Source organism: Scyliorhinus torazame, chromosome 4 (genome assembly GCF_047496885.1).
Source record: "Scyliorhinus torazame isolate Kashiwa2021f chromosome 4, sScyTor2.1, whole genome shotgun sequence".
Taxonomy (NCBI): Eukaryota; Metazoa; Chordata; class Chondrichthyes; order Carcharhiniformes; family Scyliorhinidae; genus Scyliorhinus; species Scyliorhinus torazame.
In genome coordinates, this window is record NC_092710.1 from 38,161,272 (window position 1) to 38,173,318 (window position 12,047).

Consider the following 12,047-nt stretch of genomic DNA (forward strand, 5'->3'; position numbering starts at 1 on the left):
CGCAGCCAATCACCAGTTAGAGCACACGCACTATAAAGATAGGGGGCATCAGAGTTCCGGCACTTTCGAGCTGCAACCTCCCAGTTGGACAGTGCTCACAGCCTGCAGCACAGACCTTCCCCGTGTGCTGAGTGCATAGACTGGTTAGGACAAGGCATAGGTCTTTAGTTCAATCTAATATCGTGTTCACCCACAGTGAAAGTATGTTAAACAGTTTCTTACTTCATAAAATAGTGTTGCACTATTTTAAGTGTTGGCGGCCTGTATGTGTTCCACGGATCCAGAGCGTCCAACACACCACCTTCCTAACAGCTTTATGTGTGCACCTACACCACATGGACTGCAGAGTTTCAGAAACCATCACCACAACCAGTTTCACGGGAATTGAATGAGAGCTTAGATTATGGAGCGCTTGTTTATTGGTTATTGTCGTTTGACATTGTGGATTATGGAGGTTTGATGGATTTAAAGAACTCACTACTATAATGCCAAGAATATCTTTTGTCAATGTTCTAATATAAAGTAATTGGTTACAGAATGGCTGACGGTGTGGCGAGTGGCACCTTTTGCCAACGTTGTTTTTCAAATGCAGGCTCTTGTGCCTTTAAGAAAGGCGGTGTGTGAGAGAACTGCGATTGTGCCCGCACAGAACCAACCATAGAACGTGAGTGAGACATTGGCTCCTGTTGGCGACTGGAAAACGGTCGGGGGGGAAAGTTGGGGCAGGGGCAGGATGCAAAGGGGAATTTGAGATGGGAAAGGATCACGAGATAAAGGGCAATAGTTGGAACATTTCGAAAAATACTAGTTGGTTATCAAGTAGCGAACTTCTAATGGTTAAGGAAGTTAATATTTAGTAACTGACAGGTAATAATCATGATGCAGGCTTATTAAATAGTGTTTGTGAGGAGAACGATTTCCATCAGCACGTTGGCTTTGGGAACGCACGGACACGGGAAGCTAGTTGCATTCTGTCTGTGCACATTCAGGACCCTGATCTTCCTGTTGCTTGCCATTTTAACACAAGACTCTGCTCCCATGCCCACCTGTCTGTTCTTGGCCTGCTGCAATGTTCCAGTGAAGCTCAACGCAAACTGGAGGAACAACATCTCATCTTCCGGTGAGGCACGCCACAGCCTTGCGGTCAGAACATCGAATTCAACAACTTATGGTGATCAGCCCCACCTCAACCCATTTGTTTCCATTTCATTTTAACTGCCTTTTACCATTTTTTCTTTTTAATATACTTGTAATCCCCCCCCCCCCAATCTAATCCACCGTTCCTTCACCTTGTCCTCTTTGCTTCCCCTTCCCCTCCCCCCACATCTACAGTTCAACCTCTGATGTTAGTTTCTCTGCTGCTTGACCTTTCACATTCTTTGTCCTCTCTGGGGACTGCCATTAGCACTCTGTCCCCTTGGTTTCTGTGGCCATTAGAACCCGGCTTCCCTGGGTTTCTCTGGCTATGACCCCTATTTCATTCTCACTCCACAGTATAAATATTTCCCACTTTCTCTGTCTGTTAGCTTTGACAAAGAGTCATCGGACTCAAAACGTTAGCTCTTTGCTCTGCCTATAGATGCTGCCAGACTTGCTGAGATTTTCCGGCATTTCCGCTTTCGTGGTTGAATTTCTGTTCACATGGAAATTCAATTGGTCACAACTTGTCCAAAAGCAGCAATGGTTCCACTGGGGCTCGAAGCCAAGACCTGCTGCGTGTAAAGCAGACGTGATAACCACTACACCATGGAACCAGCTGGCGGCAGTTGCGCTCCTTATATGACTGGAGTTTGTGATTGTTCCATCGCGCCAGAACCTTTGTAAAGCGTGTCTTTGATGGGAATTGGATCAGCAGTCAACACCTGACTTGCTGTATAACATGTTTGCCAATCTCACAAAATCTCGTTCAGCTGATTGTGCACAATCTTTTCTCTTTGAGTCAGGCAATTCGCGATAAAGACTCAAAATGAAAGAGTGTTTAAATGGCCCGGCGCGGAGGTTGTTCGGCAAAGGGGAGGTTTCGCTTTTGTGAAGAACAGTTTTGAAGCAAGCGTGCTTGAGGCAGCGAACATTGAGTCAGAATGTTGAGTCATTGAGAGTCAGGAAGTGACTGTCCCAAACCCAACTGGGAATAACCAGTCTACAGGAAAAGGGCTCGGTGGGTGGAGTATCGGAGTGAAGCATCGAAGAGCAGCACAGCTCTGAACTCGGCCTTAATCCAGAGGCGGAGCTGCTGATATGCTGTCCGGATTCAGAGAGTGGCGCAGGGCAAAGGAAGCAGCGGTTTGTTCTGGAGGAGAGGCACAGCATAAGAAGAGGAAAGAGGGGCAACAGCGGAGCGAGAGGAGCAACAGCGAAGGGGGAATGCGGTCACTACAGGCGGCGTCAATCACAGCCTGGGTAGCTCAGTCGGTAGCGCGTTTGACCTTTGGTCTGAGCGTCCAGGGTTCAAGCCCCTGTTCGGGCGGTCATTTTAGATCCTAAAGATCGATGCTGACGTGAACCCATCGAGTGAATCGACTTCAAATGAAGCCCATCGGCCCATTGTGCCTCTGCTACCCATCAAACCCCTGTCTGTTCCAATCCCAGTTTCCAGCCAAGGTCCGTCGACTTTGCATTCCACGGGTTTCAATGTTTCATCTCTTCTCTTTTGTGTGAATAATACCATCATTACAAGGAGAAATCTCTGCCCATCGCTTTCAGATTGATCCCTGCAATATTTGCGTTATGCTGATTTATTATCATTTTTTTGCTGATTTTGAGCTTTTAGGCGAGTTGAATCTGAATTCCGAGATGATCAGCAATTGAATTTCATCCAGTCCCAATAAAGGATGCCCTTTGGATCTGTCCGTTGCTGCAGTTCAGTTAAACCTCATTGTTATGTTCCAATAAGTTCCATCACATTTATATTTAAATACATTTCACTTTGTTTTCTTAATTCAAAGCCATTCTGCATTCTGTCCCCTGGGTTTCTGTGGCCATTAGCACCCGGTTTCCCTGGGTTTCTGTGGATATAGCTCATCTTTCTTTCTCACTCCACAGTATAAATATTTCCCACTTTCTCTGTCTGTTAGCTTTGACAAAGAGTCAATGGACTCGAAACGTTAGCCCTTTGCTCTCCCTCTCGATGCTGTCAGACTTGCTGAGATTTTCCAGCATTTCCTCTTTCGTGGTTGTATTTCTGTTCACAGGGAAATTCAATTGGTGACAACTTGTCCAAAAGCAGCAATGGTTCCATTGGGCTGGAACCCAGGAACTGCGGCGTATAAGGCAGACGTGATAACCTCTACACCATGGAACCAGCTGGCGGCTACTCGTCTCCTTATATGACTGGAGTTTGTGATTGTTCCATCGCTCCGGAACCTTTGTAAAGCATCGATTTGATGGGAATGGATCATCTGTCAACACCTAACTTGCTGTATAACATGTTTGCGTGTCCCACAAAGTCGCGTTCAGCTGATTGTGCCCAATTTTTTCTCTTTGAGTCAGGCAATTCTCCAAAAAGACTCAAAATGAAAGAGCGTTCAATGAAATGAAAATGAAATGAAAATCGCTCATTGTCACAAGTAGGCTTAAATTAAGTTACTGTGAAAAGCCCCTAGTCACCACATTCCGGCCCCTGTCCGAGGAGGCCGGGACGGCGCGGAAGTTTTAGGCAAATGGGAGGTTTCGCTTTTGTAAAGAACAGATTTGAAGCATGCGTGCTGGATACAGCGAACCTTGAGTCAGAATGTTGAGTCATTGAGAGTCAGGAGGTGACTGTCCCCAACCCAACTGGGAATAACCAGTCTCCAGGAAAGGGACTCGGTGGGCGGTGTATCGGAGTGAAGCGCCGAAGGGCAGCACAGCTCAGAACTCGCCGTGAATCCAGAGGCGGAGCTGCTGATATGCTGTCCGGATTCAGAGAGTGGCGCAGGGCAAAGGAGGCAGCTGTTTGTTCTGGAGGAGAGGCACAGCATAAGAAGAGGAAAGAGGGGCAACAGCGGAGCGAGAGGAACAACAGCGAAGGGGGAATCCGGTCACTGCAAACAGCGTTAGTCGCAGCCCGGATAGCTCAGTTGATAGAACGTCAGACTTTTAATCTGATTGTCCAGGGTTCAAACCCCTGTACAAGCGATCATTTTAGATCCCAATGATCGATGCTGACGTGAAACCATAGTGTGAATCCACTTAAAAAGAAGCCCATCGGCCCATTGTGCCTCTTTCCCCCTCAAACCCCTGTCTGTTCCAATCCCAGTTTCCAGCCAAGGTCCGTCGCCTTTGCATTCCACGGGGTTCGAGGTTTCATCTATTCTCTTTTGTGTGAATAATACCATCATTACAAGGAGAAATCTCTGCCCATCACTTTCAGATTGATCCCTGAAATATTTGCGTTATGCTGATTTATTATCATTTTTTTTTGCTGATTTTGAGCTTTTAGGCGAGTTGAATCTGAATTCCGAGATGATCAGCAATTGAATTTCATCCAGTCCCAATAAAGGATGCCCTTTGGATCTGTCCGTTGCTGCTGTTCAGTTAAACCTCATTGTTATGTTCCAATAAGTTCCATCACATTTATATTTAAATACATTTCACTTTGTTTTCTTAATTCAAAGCCATTCTGCATTCTGTCCCCTGGGTTTCTGTGGCCATTAGCACCCGGTTTCCCTGGGTTTCTGTGGATATAGCTCATCTTTCTTTCTCACTCCACAGTATAAATATTTCCCACTTTCTCTGTCTGTTAGCTTTGACAAAGAGTCAATGGACTCGAAACGTTAGCCCTTTGCTCTCCCTCTCGATGCTGTCAGACTTGCTGAGATTTTCCAGCATTTCCTCTTTCGTGGTTGTATTTCTGTTCACAGGGAAATTCAATTGGTGACAACTTGTCCAAAGGCAGCAATGGTTCCATTGGGCTGGAACCCAGGAACTGCGGCGTATAAGGCAGACGTGATAACCTCTACACCATGGAACCAGCTGGCGGCTACTCGTCTCCTTATATGACTGGAGTTTGTGATTGTTCCATCGCTCCGGAACCTTTGTAAAGCATCGATTTGATGGGAATGGATCATCTGTCAACACCTAACTTGCTGTATAACATGTTTGCGTGTCCCACAAAGTCGCGTTCAGCTGATTGTGCCCAATTTTTTCTCTTTGAGTCAGGCAATTCTCCAAAAAGACTCAAAATGAAAGAGCGTTCAATGAAATGAAAATGAAATGAAAATCGCTCATTGTCACAAGTAGGCTTAAATTAAGTTACTGTGAAAAGCCCCTAGTCACCACATTCCGGCCCCTGTCCGAGGAGGCCGGGACGGCGCGGAAGTTGTTAGGCAAATGGGAGGTTTCGCTTTTGTAAAGAACAGATTTGAAGCATGCGTGCTGGATACAGCGAACCTTGAGTCAGAATGTTGAGTCATTGAGAGTCAGGAGGTGACTGTCCCCAACCCAACTGGGAATAACCAGTCTCCAGGAAAGGGACTCGGTGGGCGGTGTATCGGAGTGAAGCGCCGAAGGGCAGCACAGCTCAGAACTCGCCGTGAATCCAGAGGCGGAGCTGCTGATATGCTGTCCGGATTCAGAGAGTGGCGCAGGGCAAAGGAGGCAGCTGTTTGTTCTGGAGGAGAGGCACAGCATAAGAAGAGGAAAGAGGGGCAACAGCGGAGCGAGAGGAACAACAGCGAAGGGGGAATCCGGTCACTGCAAACAGCGTTAGTCGCAGCCCGGATAGCTCAGTTGATAGAACGTCAGACTTTTAATCTGAGGGTCCAGGGTTCAAACCCCTGTACAAGCGATCATTTTAGATCCCAATGATCGATGCTGACGTGAAACCATAGTGTGAATCCACTTAAAAAGAAGCCCATCGGCCCATTGTGCCTCTTTCCCCCTCAAACCCCTGTCTGTTCCAATCCCAGTTTCCAGCCAAGGTCCGTCGCCTTTGCATTCCACGGGGTTCAAGGATTCATCTATTCTCTTTTGTGTGAATAATACCATCATTACAAGGAGAAATCTCTGCCCATCGCTTTAAGATTGATCCCTGAAATATTTGCGTTATGCTGAATATTCTCATTTTTTTGTTGATTTTGAGCTTTTAGGCGAGTTGAATCTGAATCCCGACATGATCAGAAAATGAATTTCATCCAGTCCCAATAAAGGATGATCTTTGGATCTGTCCGTTGCTGCTGTTCAGTTAAACCTCATTGTTATGTCCCAATGAATTCCATCACATTTATATTTAAATACATTTCACTTTGTTTTCTTAATTCAAAGCCATTCTGCACTCTGTGCCCTGGGTTTCTGTGGCCATTAGCACCCGGTTTCCCTGAGTTTCTGTGGCTATGGCTCATCTTTCTTCCTCACTCCACAGTATAAATATTTCCCACTTTCTCTGTCTGTGAGCTTTGTCAAAGAGTCATCGGACTCGAAACGTTAGCTCTTTGCTCTCCCGACAGATGCTGCCAGACGTGCGAGATTTTCCAGCATTTTATCTTTCGTGGTAGTATTTCTGTTTACATGGAAATGCTATTTGTCGCAACTTGTCCAAAATGAGCAATGTGTCAACTGGACCTGCTGCCTGTAAAGCAGGCGTGATAACCACTACACCATGGATCCAGCAGGCGGCAGCTACACTCCTTATATGACTGGAGATTGTGATTGTTCCATCGCTCCGGAACCTTTGTAAAGCGTCAATTTGATGGGAATGAATAAGCTGTCAACACCTGATTTGCTGTATAACATTTTTGCGTGTCCCACAAAGTCGCGTTCAGCTGATTGTGCCCACATTTCCTTTTTGAATCAGGCAATTGTCGAAAAAGACTCAAAATGAAAGAGCATTTAATGAAATAAAAATGAAATGAAAATCGCTTATTGTCACGAGTCGGCTTCAATGAAGTTACTGTGAATAGCCCCTAGTCACCATATTCCGGCGCCTGTTCGGGGAGGCCGGTACGGCGCGGAAGTTGTTAGGCAAAGGGGAGGTTTCGCTTTTGTAAAGAACAGTTTTGAAGCAAGCGTGCTGGTAGCAGCGAACCTTGAGTCAGAATGTTGAGTCATTGAGAGTCAGGAAGTGACTGTCCCAAACCCAACTGGGAATACCCAGTCACCAGGAAAGGGAGTCGGTGGGCGGAGTATCGGAGTGAAGCGCCAAAGAGCAGCACAGCTCTGAACTCGCCCTGAATCCAGAGGCGGAGCTGTTGATATGCTGTCCGGATTCAGATAGTGGCGCAGGGCAAAGGAAGCAGCTGTTTGTTCTGGAGGAGAGGCACAGCACAAGCAGAGGAAAGAGGGGCAACAATGGAGCGAGAGGAGCAACAGCGAAGAGGGAATGCGGTTACTACAGGCGTTATGACACCTAGCCCGGATAGCTCAATCGGTAGAGCATCTGGCTTTTAATCTAAGGGTCCCGGGTTCAAGTCCCTGTTCGGGCGATCATTTTAAATCCCAATGATCGACGCTGACCTGAACTTATCGAGAGAATCCACTGGGAAAGAAGCCCATCGACCCATTTTGCCTCTGCTACCCAACAAAGAACAAAGAACAAAGAAATGTACAGCACAGGAACAGGCCCTCCAAGCCCGTACCGACCATGCTGCCCGGCTAAACTACAATCTTCTACACTTCCTGTGTCCGTATCCTTCTATTCCCATCGTATTCATATATTTGTCAAGATGCCCCTTAAATGTCCCTATCGTCCCTGCTTCCACTACCTCCTCCGGTAGCGAGTTCCAGGCACCCACTACACTCTGCGTAAAAAACCTGCCTCGTATATCTACTCTAAACCTTGCCCCTCTCACCTTAAACCTATGCCCCCTAGTAATTGACCCCTCTACCCTGGGGAAAAGCCTCTCTGACTATCCACTCTCTCTGTGCCCCTCATAATTTTAAATACCTCTATCAGGTCTCCCCTCAACCTCCTTCGATTCAGTGAGAACAAACCGAGTTTATTCAATCGCTCCTCATAGCTAATGCCCTCCATACCAGGCAACATTCTGGTAAATCTCTTCTGCACCCTCTCTAAAGCCTCCACATCCTTCTGGTAGTGTGGCGACCAGAATTGAACACTTTACTCCAAGTGTGGCCTAACTAAGGTTCTATACAGCTGCCACATGACTTGCCAATTCTTATACTCAATGCCCCGGCCAATGAAGGTAAGCATACCGTATGCCTTCTTGACTACCTTCTCCACCTGTGTTGCCCCTTTCAATGACCTGTGGACCTGTACTCCTAGATCTCTTTGACTTTCAATACTCTTGAGGGTTCTACCATTCACTGTATATTCCCTACCTGCATTAGACCTTCCAAAATGCATTACCTCACATTTGTCCGGATTAAACTCCATCTGTCATCTCTCCGCCCAAGTCTCCAGACAATCTAAATCCTGCTGTATCCTCCGACAGTCCTCATCGCTATCCGCAATTCCACTAACCTTTGTGTCGTCTGCAAACTTACTAATCAGACCAGTTACATTTTCCTCCAAATCATTTATATACACTACAAAGAGCAAAGGTCCCAGCACTGATCCCTGTGGAACACCACTGGTCACAGCCCTCCAATTAGAAAAGCATCCCTCCATTGCTACTCTCTGCCTTCTATGGCCTAGCCAGTTCTGTATCCACCTTGCCAGCTCACCCCTGATCCCGTGTGACTTCACCTTTTGTACTAGTACACCATGAGGGACCTTGTCAAAGGCCTTACTGAAGTCCATATAGATAACATCTACTGCCCTACCTGCATCAATCATCTTAGTGACCTCCTCGAAAAACTCTATCAAGTTAGTGAGACACGACCTCCCCTTCACAAAACCGTGCTGCCTCTCACTAATACGTCCATTTGCTTCCAAATGGGAGTAGATCCTGCCTCAAAGAATTCTCTCCAGTAATTTCCCTACCACTGAAGTAAGGCTCACCGGCCTGTAGTTACCGGGATTATCCTTGCTACCCTTCTTAAACAGAGGAACAACATTGGCTATTCTCCAGTCCTCCGGGACATCCCCTGAAGACAGCAAGGATCCAAAGATTTCTGTCAAGGCCTCAGCAATTTCCACCCCAGCCTCCTTCAGTATTCTGGGGTAGATCCCATCAGGCCCTGGGGACTTATCGACCTTAATATTTTTTAAGACACCAACACCTCGTCTTTTTGGATCACAATGTGACCCAGGCTATCCACACCCCCTTCTCCAGACTCAACATCTACCAATTCCTTCTCTTTGGTGAATACTGATGCAAAGTATTCATTTCGTACCTCACCCATTTCCTCTGGCTCCACACATAGATTCCCTTGCCTATCCTTCAGTGGGCCAACCCTTTCCTTGGCTACCCTCTTGCTTTTTATGCACGTGTAAAATGCCTTGGGATTTTCCTTAACCCTATTTGCCAAAGACTTTTCGTGACCCCTTCTAGCCATCCTGACTCCATGCTTAAGTTCCTTCCTACTTTCCTTATATTCCACGCAGGCTTCGTCTGTTCCCAGCCTTTTAGCCCTGACAAATGCCTCCTTTTTCTTTTTGACGAGGCCTACCATATCACTCGTCATCCAAGGTTCCCGAAAATTGCCGTATTTATCTTTCTTCCTCACAGGAACATGCCGGTCCTGTATTCCTTTCAACTGCCACTTGAAAGCCTCCCACATGTCAGATGTTGATTTGCCCTAAAACATCCGCCCCCAATCTATGTTCTTCAGTTCCCGCCTAATATTGTTATAATTTGCCTTCCCCCAATTTAGCACATTCATCCTCGGACCACTCTTATCCTTGTCCACCAGTACTTTAAAACTTACTGAATTGTGGTCACTGTTACCGAAATGCTACCCTACTGAAACATCTACCACCTGGCCGGGCTCATTCCCCAATACCAGGTCCAGTACCGCCCCTTCCCTAGTTGGACTGTCTACATATTGTTTTAAGAAGCCCTCCTGGATGCTCCTTACAAACTCCGCCCCGTCTAAGCCCCTGGCACTAAGTGAGTCCCAGTCAATATTGGGGAAGTTGAAGTCTCCCATCACCACAACCCTGTTGTTTTTACTCTTTTCCAAAATCTGTCTACCTATGTGCTCCTCTATCTCCCGCTGGCTGTTGGGAGGCCTGTAGTATACCCCCAACATTGTGACTGCACCCTTCTTATTCCTGATCTCTACCCATATAGCCTCACTGCCCTCTGAGGTGTCCTCTCGCAGTACAGCTGTGATATTCTCCCGAACAAGTAGCGCAACTCCACCTCCCCTTTTACATCCCCGTCTATCCCGCCTGAAACATCTAAATCCTGGAACTTTTAGCTGCCAAACCTGCCCCTCCCTCAACCAGGTCTCTGTAATGGCAACAACATCATAGTTCCAAGTACTAATCCAAGCTCTAAGTTCATCTGCCTTACCCGTAATGCTCCTTGCATTAAAACATATGCACTTCAGGCCACCAGGCCCGCTGTGTTCAGCAACTTCTCCCCGTCTTCTCTGCCTCAGAGCCACACTGTCCCGATTCCCTAGTTCTCCCTCAATGCTCTCACCTTCTGACCTATTGCTCCCGTGCCCACCCCCTGCCATACTAGTTAAACCCTCCCGTGTGACACTAGCAAACCTCGCGGCCAGGATATTTATGCCTCTCCGGTTTAGATGCAACCCGTCCTTGTTATACAGGTCACATCTGCCCCGGAAGAGCTCCCAGTGGTCTAGATAATGGAAACCCTCCCTCCTACACCATCTGTTTAGCCACGTGTTTATCTGCTCTATCTTCCTATTTCTAGCCTCACTGGCACGTGGCACAGGGAGTAATCCCGAGATTACAACCCTCGAGGTCCTGTCTTTTAATTTTCTGCCTAGCTCCCTGAACTCCTGCTGCAGGACCTCATGCCCCTTCCTGCCTATGTCGTTAGTACCAATATGTACAACGACCTCTGCCTGTTTGCCCTCCCCCTTCAGGATGCCCTCTACCCGTTCGGAGACATCCTGGACCCTGGCACCAGGGAGGCAACATACCATCCTGGAGTCTCTTTCACGTCCACAGAAGCGCCTATCTGTGCCCCTGACTATAGAGTCCCCTATTACTATTCTGCGCTTTGACCCTCCCTTCTGAACATCAGAGCCAGCCGTGGTGCCACTGCTCTGCCTGCTGCTGTTTTCCCCTGATAGGCTATCCCCCCGACAGTATCCAAAGGGGTATATCTGTTCGAGAGGGGGACAACCACAGGGGATTCCTGCACTGACTGCCTGCCCTTTCTGGTGGTCACCCATTTCTCTGCCTGCACCTTGGGTGTGACCACATTTACATAACTGCGATCTATGACGCTTTCCGCCACCTGCATGCTCCGAAGTGCATCCAATTGCTTCCCCAACCGAACCATGCGGTCTGTGAGGAGCTCCAGTTGGGTGCACTTTCTGCAGATGAAGACACCCGGGACGCTGGAAGCCTCCCGGACCTGCACATCTCAGTCAGAGCACAGCACCCCTCTAACTGACATTGCGTCAATTAATTAAAATTAAAATTTGTCTTTTTTTAAAAAAATATTTGTTTTTAAATTTCAAAGTTACTGTCAACGATCTGTTTCCTAGCACTAGATTTCTAATAGAAATGCGATAGCTAACTATAGTACTCTCCGATCTCTGTCTTAGATATCCCTCTAAATTATAATTAAGTTATTATGTTTAATTAGTTACCAAATACTCAAATTTTTTTTAAAATTTAGGGTAGAATCCCAACCAGCCACTCTGGCCACAGCATCTCTGTGATGTCACTTCAGTTTCCTTCCCCGACACACACAATTTGAAAAAAGGTATAAAAGTAAAAATAAGTAAAAATCACTTACTTACCTTCTTACCTTCTGAGTGTCTTAGATGTTCTCAGGTTCTCTCGCTGACAGAGACTGCTCCTCCACCTCCGAACCTTGACCTGCACAATGCTAATAATATAGTAATAATATAATATGGCACTTACTTTACACCAATGGGTCTTATTATTAGCTTAGAGGAGGAGGGCGGGTGGGAGAAACTACACGTGCAGTGTCTCGGGTTTCTTCTCCACCAGAATTAATTGGTTGGGGGGGGGGGGACTTCCTAGAGGTCCGCCGGTCGAACTTCCGGTTCCCGCC

The 12,047-nt window shown here is 47.0% G+C and overlaps 1 non-coding gene across 1 annotated transcript; it reads right to left on the reverse strand.

Annotated features, from left to right (window-relative positions):
* Positions 1-1,681: 1,681 nt before the first annotated feature.
* Positions 1,682-1,754, reverse strand: trnav-uac (transfer RNA valine (anticodon UAC)). Its single transcript has one exon. It is a non-coding gene; the product is annotated as a tRNA-Val (tRNA).
* Between the last annotated feature and the right edge of the window lie 10,293 nt (positions 1,755-12,047).